Source organism: Canis aureus, chromosome 5, assembly GCF_053574225.1.
Source record: "Canis aureus isolate CA01 chromosome 5, VMU_Caureus_v.1.0, whole genome shotgun sequence".
NCBI lineage: Eukaryota > Metazoa > Chordata > Mammalia > Carnivora > Canidae > Canis > Canis aureus.
The window spans coordinates 53,566,493-53,587,420 of NC_135615.1; the positions used below are offsets into that span (position 1 = coordinate 53,566,493).

General features: G+C 40.5%; 1 protein-coding gene across 22 annotated transcripts in view; it reads left to right on the plus strand.

Annotated features, from left to right (window-relative positions):
* LOC144314196 (uncharacterized) overlaps positions 1 to 20,928 on the plus strand; it is a 492,303-nt gene that overhangs the window by 113,482 nt on the left and 357,893 nt on the right. Inside the window, exon 5 of one of the 22 annotated variants that reach the window (XR_013379994.1) lies at positions 8,818 to 9,027. The exons of the other annotated variants lie outside the window; for them this stretch is intronic. The gene's annotated coding sequence lies outside the window, so the exon portion shown is untranslated. The remainder of the gene's footprint in view (positions 1 to 8,817; positions 9,028 to 20,928) is intronic. 22 annotated transcript variants of the gene reach the window in all.

Below are 20,928 nucleotides of genomic sequence, written 5' to 3' on the forward strand. Positions count from 1 at the left end.
CTCCCATTTTAAGACAGCCATCTACAAATGCAACCCTATTACTCCACCAGAAAGATTTCCACCAACCCACTAATGATCTCCAAGCTAACGAATACTTTTCGTTTTGATTTTACTTTCTCTGTGCCATTGATACTGTCAGCCACTCTCACCCTTTGACACTGATTTAAACTTGTGTGCAAATATGAGATGCACTCAAGGCAAACTGTTCCATCAGTACTAGAGGTTCACTAAGTGGTGATTCAGTCATCTCCTCTTGTCTGTGACTCTCCAGTCTCACTTTCTTAAGACCTGTTTTTGACAGTCTCTTATTCGGCCTTACAGAAATATTCAGTTCAGTTTCAGTATGAGAAAAAAAACCCACAAGGACATTATACCTCACATACTATTCTTCACCTTGCTCTTTTTGTGTGATTTATTTTGAACCTTCTAACTTGTCAGCACATATAGGTTCCATTTTTTGCGAAGTACAGCGTCTTGTTGTAAACTCTCTCCTAGTAAAAGGTCCTGTTCTCCAGACCACAGAAGCTTCCTGCCTTCCTCTGAAGGCACCTCTGCAGCCCCCTTGGCAAAGATTGCTCCTGGCCCTGTTTTTGTTCCTCAGAGTCCCACCTCCCCCATCTCCTCTCCTCCTGTGCACTGCTATGTGCTTTCTTAATCTCTACTGCCTGTCCAGCTCTCTTTCCTGACATCTTTACTTACTTGCCTACTGAGTACTTCTGCTTGAATGTACTGCCAGATGTAGAAGTTAGCACGTTGGGAACTCTGTTTTCTATCCTCCTTCGTCCCCTTCCTTAAACTTGCTTTTCTTTCTAGTTTCCTATCATAGCACATCTAGTTTCCCACCCCAGAAATTGCTAATGCCAGACACCTGGAGTCATCCTTTCTTTCTCTTTCTTCTCAACTTTCACATGTAATCATCAATTCTTAGATTTCAGCTCCTAAATATTTTTTGAACACAGCAACTTACGTATATCTCTGTTGTTATCCCCTTAATACAAGCCATCATAATTTCTCATCTGAATTAATGCAGAACCTTGTCATAAATAACTCTTCCCCACTGTAAGCCATTCTACCCACCAAAGAGGGATATTTCTAAGACACAAAACATGACAAAGTTGAAATTTCTTCATGTGGCTAATAAGAGACTTCAAAGCCCAAACCTTGTTTGTCTGGTCTCCTGTCTTGTTTCTTTGTATCTGAATTTTACACAGACCAGTTTGAACTTCTTTTAGAGGTCTACATGAATCAGGCTGTTTCTCATCTCTGGGCCTTTGCTCATACTGTTCCCTTCTTTCAGAGCCCTTCTTATATGTTCATATTCCCCTTGTTCATAATCCCCAGCACAATTAACTCTTATTCACTGTCTAGTTTCAACTTAGATATAATTTCCTTTAGCAAGATTTTCTTCATTCTCATCTAAATCTGGTTCTCTACCCATTTCACATGTCCACATATAACTTCCTTCCCACTTCCCGCCATCTCACTCATTATATTCTGATGACAGTGCTTTGTAAGTGCGTGTTTCCTTATTTTCAGCTACCTGTGTGCTGTAGATCTGTTGAACCAGCAATCGTGGTTATTTTATTTGTAGCTCTGTCAATCTATCCTACTAACTAGAGGAGACCTACCAGAATGAGAGGAGATTCTCATCAAACATCCATAGAATAATTCCTAAAATGATGTCTTAGCTTCATGGGACTTGACAATTCTTTCCCAGTTTTCTTCCTGTTGATTGGAATAGTTAGAGATGTGCTTATGCCATGTCCTTCCCTTCTCCCAACCCGATTCCCCCAAATTCTACATCTTCTAATTTGTTCAGAGAACTCAAATAGAAATTGGACTCCTAGGTCCTTCCTTAATAGGATTAGGAAATGCCTAATAACCTTTTCTAGTGTTTGCCCTAGTTTATATGCACATTTCTTTTGCAGTGGTGTCCTCCCAGAGGGAAAAGGGCCCAAGGCTCTTTAGGTCTTGGAAACCTCTGCAAGTACGATTTGTCACAGTCATGGGGCTGCAGTATCATTTTGATTCCTTGGGGACCCCTTCACCATAGCTAATAGAAGATGATGGCATTGAACCAGCAGATCTGAATCCTAGAATTCTCAAGAGATGATTACATGTTAAAAGAGAAATTGAAGGGTAAGAAGAATGCAAGATGTCAAGGAAAATTAAAATTGCCCAGCAATTTACTACAGGGGTAAAAACTGATTACTGGCAGGGGAAAAAAACGTGTGCGGCCACAAGAGTGATGTGTCTATTGAGCTGTCCTTGAAGCACAGTGTCAGGGCCTATGTATCCTGAATTTAATCGCTGGGGCTAGCCTGGGGCCAGAGCAGAGTAACCTCTAGAACTTCATCCTTCTTTGACTTAGTGATGGAGAGATGTGATGGATCCACAGAATATTTCAGTTGCAGCATTTGTAAGATTTCTGATAAGGATTTGGCAAATGGGAGTGGGGGATATGGGGAATAAGTTTCTGGCTTGGATGACTAGATACATGGTGATCCCCTCAAAATTGTGAAAAAACAGCGAGAGGTAGGTTTGAAATTAGAAGATGAATAAGGTTATTTTTGATGTTTTTAGTTTGAGTTCCCTGTGGGATATTCAGGTGGAGATACAAGGTTGTAAAGCTTGTGAGAAATACTGTGCTGGACATGAGGAGTCCTCAGCATATAAATGGTAACTGAAGTCAGAGCAGTAGGAAAAATTGACTCTTAATTTTCTTTATGACTGGTAGTTTAGACAGAGGTCCCTGTTCAACTCTGCTACCCCTTTGCTCCAGATTTTTCAAAACTATCTTTCCCTTCCCTGGTTCCAGCACCATCTCCTAAAACCTCAGCACACATGGGCTATCCAGGTGCCTCTTTGTGCTAGAAAGGGAATCTGAAAGTGAGCACGTATAGCATAGGAAAAGCAGAGGAGCCCTCACATTTTAGAGGTAGGTCAAGGCAGAGGAAATCACTGGGGAAACAGAGAAGGACCTACCAAAAAAGCAGGAGGGACTCCAGGAGAGCCTTTGTCACAGAAGTCAAGATAGGAAAGCTCAGGAAAGAGAGAATGTTCAAGAAACAACTCTAAATTTTCTTCAGAGCTGGTCAGGTATGGGGCCTCAGATAATGTTCTCACAAAAGGCAGTGACCATAATTTCTCTATCACTTGTTGTTGTTTGCTAGGTTATTTATTTATTTATTTATTTATTTATTTATTTATTTATTTATTTATTTATTTTTAATGAAGTTTCTAGAAGGAGTCCATGTAAAGTAAGATGGAAGATTTCCCTTGGAGAAGCCTTTCATTTGGGGGAATTACCTGCTAGGAGAAGCTGCATTTAATGTGATTCATACACCAAATCTTGGGATGGGAAGCTCAGTCAGCTCCTATTCAGACTCTCATGCCTGGGGCAGCAATTCCATCGGCTTTCTACCTTGAGCAAGATTGCTTCTTTAATTTTGGCTCTATATTTAAGAACTCTTTCCTTGTATCAGTGAGTTCTCCTCTTGACCACAGAGATGTACATTTTACTGTAAGATGACTTTTTAAAAATTTTTAATGTTTTTAAAATTTGTTTTGCTTTTAAAGCGTTTAAGTAGATTTTATTTTTTAGCTCAGTTTCAGGTTCACAACAAAATTAGGAGGAAGGTACAGCAATTTCTCATATGCATCCTGCCTCGTACATGTATAGCCTCCCCCACTATCAACATTCCCCACCAAGGTGGTCCAGTTGTTACAAGTGATGAGCATTGATACCTCATTATCACTCAAAGTCCATAGTTTTTACATAGAGTTCACGCTTGGTGTTGTGCATTCATATGGATTTGGGCAAATTTAAAATGCTTCTCAACCTATATGTTTGGACTAGGTTACAAAAATAAGCACCAAATTATCCATTTAGAAAAGAATAATGTGGGAAGTAGGTATCCTTAATCCATCTCTAAAGGAAGAGCTTGAGTCATGATGAAGGTCATGGATGGAATAGGTATCAGTGATATCTGCTTTGCGCATTTGTAATTTTTTTAAAAAGTCATTTTGTATTTTTTTTCACAGCTGTTTTGATGACGCTGTGTCCCTAATGTTCTCTACAAATACACAACTGAGTCAGAATATTCTACTTGGGCGAAAATACTCCCAAGTACATATTCTCTTGTCTTATGCTGTCAACCACTGCTCTTTCAAGTGTGAAGTGGTAATTTCAACTACTTGGGGCCATGTTTGTGTCCGGGGTAATGGAAAGGGAGTTTTGAGTATCTGGTATTGTGTTGGGTGCCTCCCACACACACATTATTGTGTAGGTATTATTGCCCTGGTTTTACCGAAGAGGGAACGAACAGTCAGAGAGAAGGGCCATTCCGAGTCCACATCATGCAGGTTGCAAACATTCACGAATCATTCATGAAGTCCCCAATGCAGGAAGATTTAAGAAAAAGATGAGGCATACGCTTGATTTGGAGAACATAGAGCCTTTATTTTAGTGTTATTTTTGTTGCAGTGCCAATAACCACAGTATCTTTCCAGCAAGATACTGATGTTTTGTCTTTTTTCCCCACTTGCTCAAATGAGTCAGAGACTTTTAAAAGCTTAAAAAGGGAATTGATTAAACCATCCTTGGGGAAAGCATTGTGGGCTTAAGAAGGTTTGAGTGTTCTAGCTTATTTTAAAGATAGAGAATTATATTTTTAAGATAATTACATGTTCCTTTTGATAAAGCTAAAACATTCACAAACACAGGCAGAGTTTCAGATTGGTCTGCTGAGCTGGCTACAGGCTGTGGTTAGCTTGTGTTAACGAGTCTTTCATTCCCTAGGGAGAAGCAAATCCTGCAGGATCTTAGAGCATAAAGGGAGAGCAGACAGGCTCAGTGGGTCCCCCTTCATATGTTAACTCAACCCTGCCTTACTTGGAAGGTTGTGAGTGAAGCCTCACTGATGTTTAAGAAAGGATGTAGGAGGTCCTGAGAAACATTAACTGAAGTTGTGGAGCTACTTGCAGTATGTTGTTTCTTACCCCTGAAGCCTTCCATAATTTGTACTGAACTAATAATATACGTTGATTGTTCTTTCTCCATGTCCTTTGCTAGTTCCTTCACATCATCCAGCCTTTACAGCTTCTAGAGTTAGGACCCACTTCTTCCATTTGCATTCACTATCTTAAACCGACACAGCAAGTACCAGCTGGAAGTTGCTGACTTCCAAAGCCAAGTCTTCAGACCGGCTCCTGCCCTAAACTCATTAGACTGAGTTCTAATGGTCTCCTTGACATTTCCTCTTGATGTCTCATAGACTTCCAAACTCATTATGTCCAAAATGGACTGATCTCCTAATCTCCAACCCACTGCCTTTTATCAGCCTGTTCTTTCTGTATCTCAGTGAAAATCTGTTTTTCCAGTGGCTCAGGCTAAAGAATAAAGAACTTTTGAGTCATTCTTGACTTCTCCCTTTCCCTTACTCTCTACCTTTAAACTTTCAAGAACAAATCCTACTAGTTGTATCTTCAAAATATATCGGGAAGCCAGCTGCTTCCTAACGTGTATTTCTATCACCCTGTTACAAGCCATTGTCTTTTCTTACCACCCTGGTGCCAACCATCTGTTCTCAACATAACAATCACAGCGATCCTTTAAAATGGGATTTAAAAGACATGGTGTGTTCTCCTCAGAACTGACCAACTCTTCTTTGGTCATTTCCTTATCACTTGGAACACATGGTGTGTTCTCCTCAGAACTGACCAACTCTTCTTTGGTCATTTCCTTATCACTTGGAACACACGTCAAAATCGTTCAAGGTTTCTCCAGCCCTCACCACCACCATCCCATCTCCTCTTCCCACTCTCCCTCTGGCTACTTCGCTTCGGCCACACTACCCTCCCTGCTAGTCATTCTACATACAACCCTACTGGAAGGGATTGTAAAAGCACATTTCTGGGCCCCAACTCCAGAGTTTGTGATGGATTAAGGCCAGGGTGTGTCTGGTTAATTTGCATGTCTAAAAAGATTCCAGGCAGTGTGGTTACTGGTGTTGCAGGACCATACCTTGAAGACCACTGGTGGTGTGCCAGTAAACCAGACCACTGGCTGGAAGGTCTGATTTCTAGTGTCTGCTGATTTCTGCCAAGTGAATACTCCCACTGTGGCCGTTGTTAAGCTCCCAACAAGACATCAACCGGTTCACAAAATTCCTGGAATTAAACATTTGGCTCTCATGTGCACACAACCAGAATGGAACCATTGGTCTAGAACAGCTCTCCAGGTTCTGTTTGGGGGAGAGGTTGGGGAAGAGAGTGGTCATTTATTCTGCACTTGCTATATGCCGGTCATACAGGATGCTGTTTTGGTCCTTGACATAAAATGTTTCACTTGGTCCTCATAACAAATCTATAAGATTGTCTTTTTTTTTTCCTTTTTTTTTATTTTTATTTTTTTTTAAGATGAGAAAAGTGAGAAATGAAATGGCTTCTCTGAGTCACACAACTGAGATAAATCCAGGACTGCCTGAACCTAAGTTTCTTCCCCTCTTAAAAAAACAAACAAAAAATCATACCTCGAGTCTCTTTGGGTGGCATCCTCTTTTGGGAGGTAGGAGATGAAAGATGTGGGCAGCTAAAAGTAACCCACAGCATAGGTATAGATGTAGTCTGACCTTAGGGGTGACTAAAATCTGTTCAGTTGAATCTCTGGAAGGGAGCCCCGATGAGTAAGCCTATCCATGAAGTAGGCTAACTACGTGGTAGCTATAGCCCTCATTGCTGATCACAGCCCACAGGCCAAGTGCAGTTAGAGAACATGTTCTTTCCCTTAGTTACTGCCTGATAATCCAGGAACTAGTAAGTGCAGATCAAAGGGGACTGGAGAGCTCATATATTGAGAATTCTGGTGCCAGGTGCTGAAATAACCTTCCTTTGAGGGCAAGTAAATTCTCTCAATTGATGGGATAGAAGTTGCTCCAGGCAAAGGCCCCACTCCTTCCCCTGCTTAATTGCCTCACTACCCTTATTCTGGATTGAGCTTCAATCATTTTACTTTCTAAGCTTAGGAAACTCCTGGGACAGGTTTCCACTGGCATGCTTTTTGCAAGCAACAGGGGTGATTATCCAGGCATCAAAATTGCTTTTCTCAGGTCTTTTCTAGCCAAGCTCAGTCTCCATTCCTCCAAATTGCCTGGAACACTGCCCTCTCCCTCACCATCCTGTGCCGGTAGAGACCTGGTCTCAGGCTGGGCGGTCCAGCTGTCTGGTCCCAGTGAAAATACTTGAAGCCTAAGTATTAAAGATCTTATGCTAACCCCAGTGTCTAAGGCACTGCAGGGCAGAGTCCAGTGTGATGAAAATCAAGCTGCATGTTCTCACACTTTCTTATGTTACCAAATGAGGCACTTCTGATCTCCAGCTGGCCCTGAGACTTTTTAGTGGGGCAGAAAAGTAACCCTGAAGAACATCAGAGAAATTCCCATCTCTCTTTTACAGATGGGCAAGCAAGGGACATTCCATTTCTTTTATCATTACTCATTCATTCATTCAAATGCCTTTAGGCAAGATACAGTGAAAAAGTAGAGAGTAACATCAATCTGGCTGTCAGAGACCAGAGCACACTTCTAGGAAAACTTTACGAAGGATTTTTGGAGATGTAGTTATGGGAATATGGTAGATGGGAGGAAAAGAAGAGTCCCAAGACAGTTATGAGCCCAGAATCCCTGAATGTCGGAATGCTTTTTACCTGCCCTAGAGGACAAGAACCAAGTTAAAGTAAAGGCTTCAAAAAGTAAAGGCTTCCTGAGATGTTCTGCTCCATCTTGGGGCTTTTTTGTTGCCATCAGGGTAGATTGAGAAATCTGCTCCTATTTCCCTTTCTCCTAGTAAGGCCTCCTACATCTTAAGGGCAAAGAACAGAAAGCAACATGGTGCTTTCTGTCCAGTAAAAATCTCAGAAACAGTGAAGGCCATTTTTTTTTGGAGTTCACATCACTGTTCTCATCTGCCAGGGTTCTTTGAAGGGACCTAATAGCATATAGAGTACCAAAATGTCACCTTTACTATGTTAAAACCTTAGTTTGGATGATGATTCTATGATTCTAGGCAAGATATCCAGCTGTTGCTTAGCCCAGACTAAGCAGACTCACCTGTCCAGGAGCCACCATGGAGGAACAGAAGTGACTTAGCTCCTAGCATGAAAGAAGCAAGGTGCTAGGAGAAGCAGGCTCAGGTTTTTTTTTTTTTTTTTTTTTTTTTTTTCTCATTACTACTTCACTTCCTTGAAGATAGAGAAGAGAAGGGGAGATAGACCAGGATCACTGTCCCAGCAGAGCCCCCTCCCCCTCCAACTAGCATGTTAGGAATGAGGAAGAAGCAATTATTCCTAATATTCTATACTAGTCAGAGAAAGAAAAGGTGGCAGGGAGGGGTGTGCTTATATGGAAGGTCTTCCACAGAGAGTAGGTGAAAGTCTTCTACAAAGCATAACCATTATAAAACATTTCCAGCAGGGCATTTCTTTTTTTTTTTTTTTCTTTTTCTTTTTCTTTTCCTCACCTCCCATGAGATGTTGGGATGGGAAAAACTTACCTCACAGAAACTTGAGTCGCTGGCAGGCCGACCCTGAGTGGATTCCATTGACAGTCGTTTCTGGCAGTCATGAATAAGAGGAGGTAAAAGAGAAAAGGCCTAACTCAGTGAGACACCAGACTGTGGGACCTCTGAGGCTTTGGGATAAAGCAGATTTAACTTGACTCCATCTCTCCAGGACCTTATTAATGGAAGAAAGGACAATGGGGATTTTGTGTGACGGGAGTAGAATAAGGCTGAGTTTGTACTCTCTTATGCATTCAACAGAGAAAGAAGGAAAGAAGGACCAAATATGGAATTGGACTTCATTTCCAAGCGTGAACCTTCATCACTTTCATCAGTAGCCATCTGGCATGCAGTGTTCTGTGGCATTTCTCTAAAATGACTGGCAACCTCCAACAGTTTCCTTGGCACTGCTGCTGAGAAGCCTCAGTTCTTAGCAATGTGCTAGAAATAGTCACAGCTCAACACAGGCAGGTAATGACACTTATATAATCAGCACCTTATTCATTCCTGATACAACGAAACCTGCGTCCCTGTGTGATGCCTCCAGATGCATATTCAGTATGTCTTTGTTTTGCTTCTGTCTCAGGAGGCTTCTTGAAAGAGATGCCAGCAAAAGGGGAAAATCACACAAACAAAAACAAAAATCCTCCCCTCTTTTGGGGTTGCACATCACTATATTCACATACTCTCTTGTAGCATGTATTATATAGTACTAATTACCTATTTATGTAGCTGTCTCTTCCAGTAGATTTTAGCATTTAGAGGGGAGAAAACATATCCATTTTGTCTGTTTATTCTCATCACAGAGCACAGATGCTCAAAGATTTGGATGGACAAATGTTTTGGTTTTATGCTTTGTACCTTTTGTACATTTGGTTCACAACAGTTAAACCAATCACCCTTTCTCAGAATATAAATAAAACTTCCCTTTTTAAAGAATGGGTCTTTCCAAAAAGGATTTTTTCTTCTCCCAACAAGTACAGACCTTTCCTAAGATGCTATGCAAGGAACCAAGCCAACACCCACAGCAGGGCTGACCAGTAACCCCAGGACACTCTCCACAAGCACAATTGTGTTCTAGAGCTCTAGGCAACATTTGGAACTGGCAATTTGATTTGACTTAATCCAAGAATTGATTTAGGTTTTCAGGAGACCAAACGGAATCTCTTAGCATTTTGGAAGAGAAAAGAATATACACATAAACAGAATCACACACAAATATGAAAGGCCCTTTAAAAGTTGGTGATGATTATGTAATCTTATTCTATACTAGAGGGAATGGAAAACACATAGAATGAAGGATTGGACAGAACTAAGACCTTTGAGGAAAGAAGCCCCTTAGCATGGCAAGTTCTGTAACATTTTATGGAAAAAAAAAAATCCCGATTAAGCAAATAACTTTCATTAATTTGATTTGTATAATCAAATAGCTGTAGATACTTGCTCTACGTTACACCTGGTTTCTAAACCTGCTGTTCTTGTGTGTGTGGATGTGTGTGCTTACCTTTACTCGCTAATACCCACTGATGTCGAAGGCTTGTGTGAACAAGACAAGTAGCCTCAGGTGATGGCTAACTTATGTGTTGTGTTTGATACAGCAAAATTTGGGGGGAAGTAGAGAACTTGGACTTCATCTTAAAGACTGTCGTTACGGTTTTTGATTTGTTACAGATTTTTCTTGTGTAAGTTCTCCAGCCAAATGTTCTGGAGCAGAGTAACTTCTTCAGTAGTCAGTGCTTCTTGAAACTGTACACTCTGATCGTAGTTGTTTGTGTTGGCATTTGGATATCCTCTTCCAGACTCCACTTTGCAGAAATTTCATTATTCAAATGTACATGTAAATGCCAAGAAAATTTGGAATATTTGTACAAAACATGCATTTCCTACCCTATTGCCTCCAAAATAACAAGGATGTTTCGTTTGTTAAACTAGCTAGATATCACCTTTGGAAAGCAGTGTTGGTCAACTTGGGAAGCATTGAGGCTCCTTTTAAAAGTAAAAGAAAATTCCTCATTATTCCCTTGGAGGTTTATGAGAGTATCTTTTTAAAAGGGAATATCAAAGACCCATGCTTCCTTTGATGGTCATTTAAGGAAACATTTAACAATTATTTGGTAGATTTTTATAGTCAGAATTATGAAGGAAATTGAGAATAAAGTGTGTACCTATAAATGAATTCTATTGAACTCTACCCTCCAAAAGCGAATATTTTGAATCTCGATTAAATAAATGGTAGGAAAGAACTAGTAGCTTTTCACCTTAAAGACTTAAAGATTAAAGAGAAGTAAGCTTTTGAATAATATACAAATAGTTATTTTAAACCTCACTTTAAAAGTACTTCAGAGTGTGCTGTAAGAGTGTGCACTTAAAGCCTGAGCTTCCATAATGTATGGTATTAAATCGCAAATCAAATACAATGTCAATTCATTAAAAGACACAAATTGAATGGGGCCGACCCATTGTTTGAATATGTGTGGAATTTATAACTAGCATCCCCAAATAAATCAAAGTTCTGCAGAAAAAGTTGAAGTACTTTATTTAAATTGCTGGCCTTCATTTTTCTATTTCTCATTGGTGTTTGTGATATGATTGCCAGCAACACTGTTGAGGGCAGAAATGACAGAGATGATGGGGAGTCCTCTGTGAGGAAGGAAGGGCTGACAAGAAAGTAATTACCTTTGTTCAACTTATTTGTAGCTTACAATAAGAAAATACACACCAAATGCTTTGGTTATTAGAATATAAAGAACATTTTATTATGTAGAACATAATAACATAACATAACAGATTTTTTCTCCTTTAAAACAAGTATCGTTTTAAACATTTTATGATAACTAGATATTTTTAAAATTGGAGCTATCATATTACTCATGAACAGGTTGATTTTAATGTTCTATTTTCAAAATTAGGAGCTTTCTATTCCCTTGTAACTGCTGATTGAATGGAAAAAGGGTCAATAATTCAGTTGAATAATAACTGTAGTTGAATCCTGGCTATTCAGACTATGACAGGATGCTGTTCCCATTGTAATGGCAGACTCTTAATTTAAAACCCCCCAGACTTACAGGGAAAAGTCCATATTCAAGGCTTTATCCACCCTGAGCCCCATCTCTGAATTCATCTTTATGTCCCTATCTTCTGCTACAGCAGTCTTCCCTTGGAGACTGAAAAACAGGCACTTTCATTTTACCATACCACTTTTTATGCTGGTTAGGTATATTTAGAATCCCCTTTATTATTTCATTGTGGCAAATTTTTGCCCATTTGAGCCAGTTTCAATGTTATGTTCTCCAAACCAAACATCCTTGTGTTTCTTTCTTCATGCCATGTGGACTATGGCACAATTATTGGGCTTCTTTTGCTCGATAGTTCTATATTAGAATGAGAGTGTAGGGCAGCCTGTATGGCTTAGCGGTTTGGTGCTGCCTTCGGCCCAAGGCATGATCCTGGAGACCTGGGATCGAGTCCCGTATCGGGCTCCCTGCATGGAGCCTGCTTTTCTCCCTGCGCCTCTCCCTCTCTCTCTCTCTCTCTCTCTCTCATAAATAAATAAATAAATAAATAAATAAATAAATAAGTAAATAACTTGGCAAAAAAAAAAAAAAAAAGAATGAGCATGTAGATTTGAGTCAGAAATACATAGTGGTAGATTTATAGCTTTCTCTTAGAAACTACTGGTTCTGAGGTCTTAAGTTACTGAACCACTCTTAGGCTCAGTGGTCTCAAAGGAGAATAGGATTAATTACCCTTCAGGAAGTTTATAAGGCTTGAAAGAAAAGAATATATAGCCTGGTCACTCTCATATAGTAGACACTCAGTAAATGGTTGGGATGATTTTTGCTGTGTGTATGTTTATTTCTCATTATCTGAACCACTTGAATGAAGTCAGCAATTGATTGTCTTAACTCATGTTAATATTCCTAGCATGTCAAAACCTGGAGTAGGGTCATAGCTTAATAAAAGTTAAATAATGATTAAATGAATGCGTGGCAGAGAAAACTACCTCCTGAATCCTGGGCTAACAACCTATTCATTTATTTTTTTTATTTTTTAAATATTTTATTTATTTATTCATGAGAGACAGAGAAGAGGGGGGGAGGGGGAGAGAGGCAGAGACACAGGCAGAGGGAGAAGCAGGCTCCACACAGGGAGCCCGATGAGGGACTTGATCCCGGGACTCCAGGATTACTCCCTGGGCCAAAGGCAGGCGCTAAACCACCGAGCCACCTAGGGATCCTGCAACCTGTACATTTAAAGTGTTGAGAAAACCTCATACCCACTTCTAAAGTCTATTATACTCTTTTACTTTGTAATTAGCTTATCCAATTAGTTAGAGTGTGATACTAAAGAATTTGAAGGCTTTGATTCCTAAATGAAGAAGTTAACTGAGGATATTCTTAGCTACAGTGAATTATTTGGAAATGTTTGCCAACTATTCTTCTGGTAACTTGGGATGGGTTGGGGAGAGGGGTATGATCAGCAACAACACTTAACAATTGTTGATTGCTCTACTTGCCTGTTAAAGATGGGAATTTTACTTTAGAAGTTCTATCCTAAAGATGGCACTAAGGCTGAAGAACTGATGAATCAGATAATTAGGGAGGTACGAGATTATGATCCATGTCTCCCAAATCTTAACTCCTTGTATTGGATAACTTGACTGTGATGGTTAATTTTATGTATTGACTTGACTGGATCTCAATGCCCAGGTATTTGGTGAACACAATTCTTGCTGTTTCTGTGAGGATGTTTTGGGTGAGATTTACATTTAAATTGGTAGACTTTGAGTAAACCTCATTAAACCCTCTAATGTGGGTGAGCCTTATCTAATCAGTTGAAGACTTGAACAAAAGATGACTTTGCCTTGATGGAGAGGATTCTCCATCAGACTACCTTCAGCTTTGATATGCCACATTGGCTCTTCCTGGTTCTATAGCAGGCTGTCTCTGGACTGAGATGGCAGCTCCTTCTTGAGTCTCCAACTGCCAGACTCCTCCATCTGATTGTGGACTTGGCACACCTCCACAATTCCTTGAGCCAATTCCTTGAAATCTATTTCTTTCTCTCTATATATACATCCTATTGTTTTTTTGTGTATGGAGAACTCTTAACACATGGATGTATAAGACCTATAATTTTACAAATTAATGATGATTATGTTACTCTCATCTTGGCATCATTAAGCAAAATGAAACCAACTTTTACCCGATGATTTTTTAGAGTGTTTCCCAAAAGGGTCTTAATCTGTTAGATTGTGTAGCTTTTCAGTGGACTGCCTACATCAGATTCACCTGATGAATCTTCAGGAACTTGCTGAAATTCACATTTCCAGGGTTTGCCTCAGACATTTTATTATTTTCTTTTATTTTTTTAAAGATTTTATTTATTCATAGAGACATAGAGAGAGAGAGAGAGGCAGAGACATAGGCAGAGGGAGAAGCAGGCCCCATGCAGGGAACCCGACATGGGACTCCATCCCAGGTCCTCAGGATCACACCCCGGGCTGCAGGCGGCGCTAAACCGCTGCGCCACCAGGGCTGCCCTACCTCAGACATTTAAAATCCATTCTGGGGTTTGGTGATCTGTAGCTTTGACCAGTTCTCCTGATTCTTGTGCACATAAAACTCTGAGAACCACTGGTTTCTATGGTATGTGGTTTGTTATTTGCCTAGACAGTGTAATTGTTGGAGAAGGGCCTCTAATAACTAAGTCCAAGACTAGTGACTGAAGTAGGATTTAGCAGTAGGAATAACAAATACTTGGATGATAATTTCTGTATGGATTATACATTTTCTTTTAAATATGGTTGATGGGTAGATTATATATTTTACGTATGAAATCTGGTTGGTTTTATTTAGATAGGAGTATATGACAAATTCAAATTTAAAACATCATAGAAATAGCCCAAAGTGTAGTTTTTATTTTAAAAAATTATTAAGGTATAATTGACATATAAAATCATCTTAGTTTCAAGTATATAACATAATGATTCAATATTTGTATATATGGCCAAATGATTATCCCAGTAAGTCTAGTTTACATCCATCCCCCATACAAGGTTACAATTTTTTTTTTCTTGTGATGAGGACTTTTAAAGTATACTCAGCAATTTTCAAATATGCAGTACCATATTATTAACTATAGTCACCAAGCTGTATGTTATATTCCCATGACATATTTTTATTTTATAACTGGAAGTTTATACTGTAATTATTTTATCTAAGGGGATAGGGGGAAAATCCTAAGGAAGTGTACAAAGATGCAAAAGTGATTGGAGGGTGACCCTGCAGCCCATGAAGGAGAAACAAACAGGTGAGTGTATAGAACAGCAGGCAAAGACTGTCACCTGGGGCCTGGGTTTTAGAAATGCTTCTGCAGGAACTGATGGAGCACATACAGTATCCAGCTTCTGTCTGTTTCCATCCTTAATTTTCTAAAGGAAGGTGGAGGAAAGGAGGAGAGGGATGGACCCTGACTCTTGGGTAGATACCAATTGTGTAATGTATAACATATGGGATACGCTTTTCATCAACGCTGTGCCAAAAAAATCCTGACCCACCTGGTTGAGAAATGAGTGGGTTTGTGAAACAATTAGCATATGGAATAGATTCTGAAGAAAGTCATCTTAGCATCTGGTTTACTGAAACCTCACATTTCCTATAACTCTAGGACATAAGAAGAACAATTCCCATAACAGATTAAGGCCAATAACATTTGAAGAATGACTTATTTTGACCTAGGGTGACCCTAGTATTTATTAACATGGTATTGATTTCCTGTTTGCTTTTTCTAAGTCAACAAGGAAAGTGATCTTTAACCCCTAAAAAAGTTATGAGGACTAAATACTCAGACAAATGAATGTTGATGAAAGAATCTGAATCTTTATATTCATTTCAACCTCTCAGTGTGCTATTCATATGGGTTGATGAATTTTTCAGAGAAAGATTCAATGGTTTAGAGTGCTGACAAGTAGTAAAGTTTAGCTTAAGCTCAGAAACCCCATTCTGTCTCCCTTTTATATCCAGAAACTTTTGGAAATAACACTATGTGAAATCTTTGGAAGTTTAGACTACCTAGGATGTTTTTAAATCAGAGGGGTTGGACTGACACACTTTGCTCTTCAGAGAAGTATAGTTAAATTATTTAGCTATTTTAGGCAGAAGAATCTGTTAGAGACCTATAAATTTTTCATTTATTTTTAGAACCTTTGGAAAGATAATTAACTATGAAAAAAGAATCCAAAATCCTATAATTACTATTGAACAAAAAAAACCCAAAAAACAAAAAACCAAAACCAAAACAAAACAAAACAAAAAAACACCACCTCCCCTATAAAAAAAAAAACAAAAACTAGTGGTAAAATCTGAAGGCATTTTAAAATTTTATCTGGCTCATGGGACAGGGTAAAAAGTAAAATGCAAATAATACATCAACAAAATTGTTCTAGTCCAGAGGTTGACAAACTGTTGCCTGCAGGCCAAATCCAGCCCACCACCTGTTTTAATGTGGCAAGTAAGCTAAGATTTTTATATTCTCAAAGTGTTGGAAAAAATGTGGTTAAGATGAAAATGCAACAGAAGCCATGTGTGGTTGCAAAGCTTGATATTATTTACTATCTCTGTCCTTCCAGAAGAATTTTGCTGACTCCAATCTAGTCTAAATAAGAAAGAATGTAGAGCTGTTCCTTCACCTCTGTGATCCCAAGCAAACTGCACGTCTACTCTGTGTCTGCCTTCTTGTCTGTGACTTTAGGATGACTAAACCTGGTTGTCTCACACCTAAAAGTAAATGGGGGGAAAGTATGAAAACCATCACCTGCAACTAGATATTGGTTGGTGGTATCAAAAACTTATAGCCTCCTTCCATTGAAAAATAAGAGTTTCAATGGGACTGCTTTTAAATTAGGTGGAGAAAAGGCAGAATTTTATTTTGTAGTGAAATCATTTTAGGGACAACACTTTTCATCCCATTATTTGCTTTGAGCTCATATTAGTCATTGTCCCCAAATTAGACTCTGGTACTTTGGACCCAGTCTGAGCCATTGGCTTACCTTTGTTTGGCACATGAAATCTTCCTTCACAGATTTTGTGCTACACCTGGAATAGACTGTTTCAGAGTGAAGGAAAGGGAGACTATTTAAGATATTTGAAATCAAGCTGTTTCTACCTTCACTTTGGATATCTTCATATCTCCACATAAGATCCTGGGTGCTGGGAAATCACCAAGGTTTAGATACAAGTGGAATGCCAATGTCCAGAACAAGAGAACAGGGGAAATTAAAGTTTACTTCCTCCCAAGGGCTGAGAAAATTGGGAGCACACCCACAGCTGAGGCAAATAGAACTGAGGGTATCTAGTGGCATGGGGATTGCAGAATGAGGCAGTTCAATTACCAACAAATCATACTAATGGTAATCACCATGATTTAAGACCTCAAACACTCCAGATCTGGGTTAACCACTTTATGTGCGTGATCTCATTTAATCCTCACAACTATGTTGGGAGGTAGACCTGGTTATGTCTTTTTTATAGGCAAAGACATGGAGCAAGTTACAGAGAAATTAAATAATTTGTATAGGGTCAAGCTGGACAAGAGTAACAAGGAAGTTCTCAGAAAAGAGAAGCATGGATGGAGCAGGCAGGAAAACAGTTAACTGGCCCAGGCCCTGAAACCTCAAATGTGATCAGTAAACATCTGGATTTTATCATGTTGGTTACATCTCTCACCCTGGTGATACCCTGTCTAAAATTAGTTAGACTGAGAACCCTGCTGGTGGTGATTACAAACCTGATTGAGTAGTGAATTTGAGGCAGAGGTTTAAAGAGTTGTAGTTTCGTTTTGCTTTTAACCACTCGCATGCAAGTTAGTGAAATAAAAAATAACCACATTTTCTCTTTTGATTAAAGTAGGTTCTTTACTAGACATTTGCTTAGTTTACTTGAAAGCAACAAAACCTCATGTTTCACTTTTCAGACTGCTGTGAATTTCTCTAGTCAATAGTAATTGCGGTAATTCAAGAGAAGGCTTGCTATGCATCAACTCACAGTTAGAGGACCACCCCCATCCCTATTTAGGGATATGTCAGATCTTCATGTCATAGAGGTTCATAGTGTTGGACATGGAAGAGGTTTCAGGGAACATATAGTCCAATCTCCCTTATTATTCATTGGAGGATACTGAGATGCAGAGAGGCCATGTGATTTGCCCAAGGTCATGCAGTGCATTTGGTGGTGTGGACAGAGTAGTGGCCATGAGTTCTACACCATCATCTGTAGCCCTTGCTACCTCTAAATGCCCTCCCTGTCTGCAAGAGAGCCAGATCTGAGCCCCTGTAACAGCATTTTCCTTGAAGAGTCCAACTGGTCATTTGGTGGCAAAGTGGCTACGTGGGCCTGCCCTGGAAAGGCTGGTGGCTCATCCTCACAGGGATAGATATCTACTCTGGGTATGTGTTTGCTTTTCCTGTCTGCAGAATCTCAGCCAGCACCATTATCCAGAGACTCACAGAAAGCTTGACCCAACAGCTATAGATCTGATTAGGGATCTGACTTTACAGCAAAAGAGAAGTGGGAATAGGATCAAGACCATAGTTTCTGCCGATCTTACCTTGTTCTACACCATCCATTATTCAGAAGGAGCTGACCTCAGAAAATCCTGGAAATGTTTGAAGCCATGGTTGATGCACTACCTTGGAGGCAGTTCTCTGAAAGGATGGAGGGCTTTCCTTTATGATGCAGTACATACATTAAATCAGAACCCTCTCTATGACACCATGTCTCCAATAGGAAAAATACGGGAGTCTGGGAAATATGATTAGGCCATAGGGAAATCACTCCTGGTGATTTTTCCCATTGGAGATTTTGTGCTTTCTATCTGTCTCATTCTGGGCTGGAAGACTTGAAAATGATAATCTGCCAGAGGCCACAGTCACGGTCTCTTGAAGTCCAAACTATCTCTGCGGTCAAAGCACTTTAGACAATTTGTGTTCAAGGGTCCTGAACAGGCAAGAAGTCACTGTCCTGGCAGCAAGGGCAGTAGAGCTGTTTGCATAATGGGGCCAGGGGAAGTGTGTGTACAATCCTCCAATCCACTTTGGCATCCGGGGGATTCCCTCACCCACTGGATATGTGTAGCCATCTCTCATCCGGAAGGGTGTGATTTCCCAGAAGAAATGAGCATTTGGGTCACACTGACAGATAAGCCACCAAACTCTGCCATGATAATAGTGGAGGATGAAGGAATTTCCAGTAGATGGTAGAGGAGGGAGAGATTGAGAGCCGGTGTGGCCCCCAGACCGCTAACCCTAGGTAAGAGATGGTATCCAAGAGCCATGGAGGAGCTTCTTCCAAGCCACAGAATTAATTTCTGCAGCACAAGTGGAGTGTGGTGGCTGTGAAAATGAAGTCTCAGGTTTTCTGCTCCAGGAGCATAATTGACTGATGGCCCCTGCTGCTGTCCTTCTGGACCCACCACCAAATTCTCCTGCTGGAGCCTCACTTCTATAGACTCCTCTCAGCCAGTGACCAGCACAGACTGACACTAGCCCTTTCTTCTATAGGTTATAGGCAACTTTGGCTCGAGTACTTCCCATTGGCCTGGCCAAGACTTTCTGGGACTCTCCTTGCCCAGACTCCTCCTGCCTCTTACTTCTTCATAGGAATCAGACCTGCATCACAGTCTCATAGTTCTCCCCTGCCTTCTCTGGCTCCCTTCTGCTGCTGTCTTTACAAGTGCTTCCTCCAACACATCTCAGATACATCTAATTCTGTCTTGGTTTCTAACACTCAAAAGCCCTGAACTAACACAGAAGTGTTCCTGATCTTTTCATTGAGTTTCCTGTCACTAATGCTGGATGTGGGCTACCTCCTGGCCTCCTGGCTTCCCATTACAAAGGCCTGTCTTCCTCTCCCTCCTGCCCAAAGATTCTCAGTTGTCCTGGCCCAAAGATACTCCATGATGGAGTGGACATCTCCCAAAGGCCCAGTCCACTTGTGGGTCCTTTTGTCTAATACCTGCTCAGATTTTTATGTCTAAAACCTTGAGTTCAAGTCCATAACCCCTCCTCAGTAGACTGTATGCTACCCTCAGTCTCTTTACTTGAAGTGCCTCCTCTGTGTTATAGTGAATCCCACATCACTGAGGGATATCCTCAAGTGTAGTAGCCAGTCCAAGTCTGAAGACTTGTGCAGATCCAAACTTAGCATGGCCTTGTGGTGTTCCTCATGAGTCTAGCACTCTTTGCAGGGACTCATTTAATCCCTACAGTAGTTCCATGAGGTATGGACTCTTAGTATCCTCTTTTTATAGATGAAGAAATAAGGGAACATCATTTATTATTTTATTTTATTTTTTTTAAGATTTTATTTATTCATGAGAGACACAGAGAGGCAGAGACACAGACAGAGGGAGAAGCAGGCTCCCTGTGGGGAGCCCGATGTGGGACTCGATCCCAGGACCCCGGGATCATGCCATGAGCCAAAGGCATATGCTCAGCCACTGAGCCACTAAGGTTTCCCCTTAAATAACTTGCCTATGAACCTACAGTTAGTAAGTCCTTTGGAAGCAGGATTTGAGCCAAGGCAGTAAGTGGAAGAGAGAAAGGAATTGATAGAGGAGAACATTAGGTCAAAGGAAGGCCTCTTTTTGGGATCCCTGCCCCCCCCCCCCACACCTCTGGACCTGCTTTTCTTTTAAAATCAGGAACATGCATTTGTTAGACCAAATGATTTTCTGCCTGCTGGTTCATTTTCTTTCTTGCTTGTTTGTATAATGATGGCAAAACCCCCCACTGAGCTGCAGAATTCTCTGTGACTCTTAGGCTTGCTTGCTTTGTCTTCTCTCAGCTCTTCTGGGGTTGGCACCCAGAGTGCTGCAGCTTCTGGACATTCTTAGTTGCAGATATGCCAGCCACAATTGTAACCCCTGATACTGCAATAATCCAATTGCTTTCTTTCTCTTGTTCTTTTTTAAGCAAAAATAAAGAGGATATACAAACTCTGATAAGACCCTGCATAACACAAAGCTGGGGACAGATGGATGATTTTCTCCTCTGAGTTTGTGGACACCATGTGTGAACCCTCTGGCAGTGACACGTGTACAGGGTAGGGATGGGGATGGGACAGTCTTGGTGAAGTCCCTTCTTGTTACCAGCCTGGGGCCCTCCTGACCCCCAGCATGTTGGAGCAGAGTGAGACAGAGCCTGGAGGATTTGTGCAGGTGGAACAGAACAAAAGGACAGAACGAGCTGATCAGCTTTTAATGTCTAGGCGGCTAAATCGGGATTAACCTTTTTTTGGCTTTTGTGCTGATGAGATTCAGAGAGCCCGGTAGGTCGTCCAGCGTGTAAGGAGACTTTCTGCTAAATAAGATTTG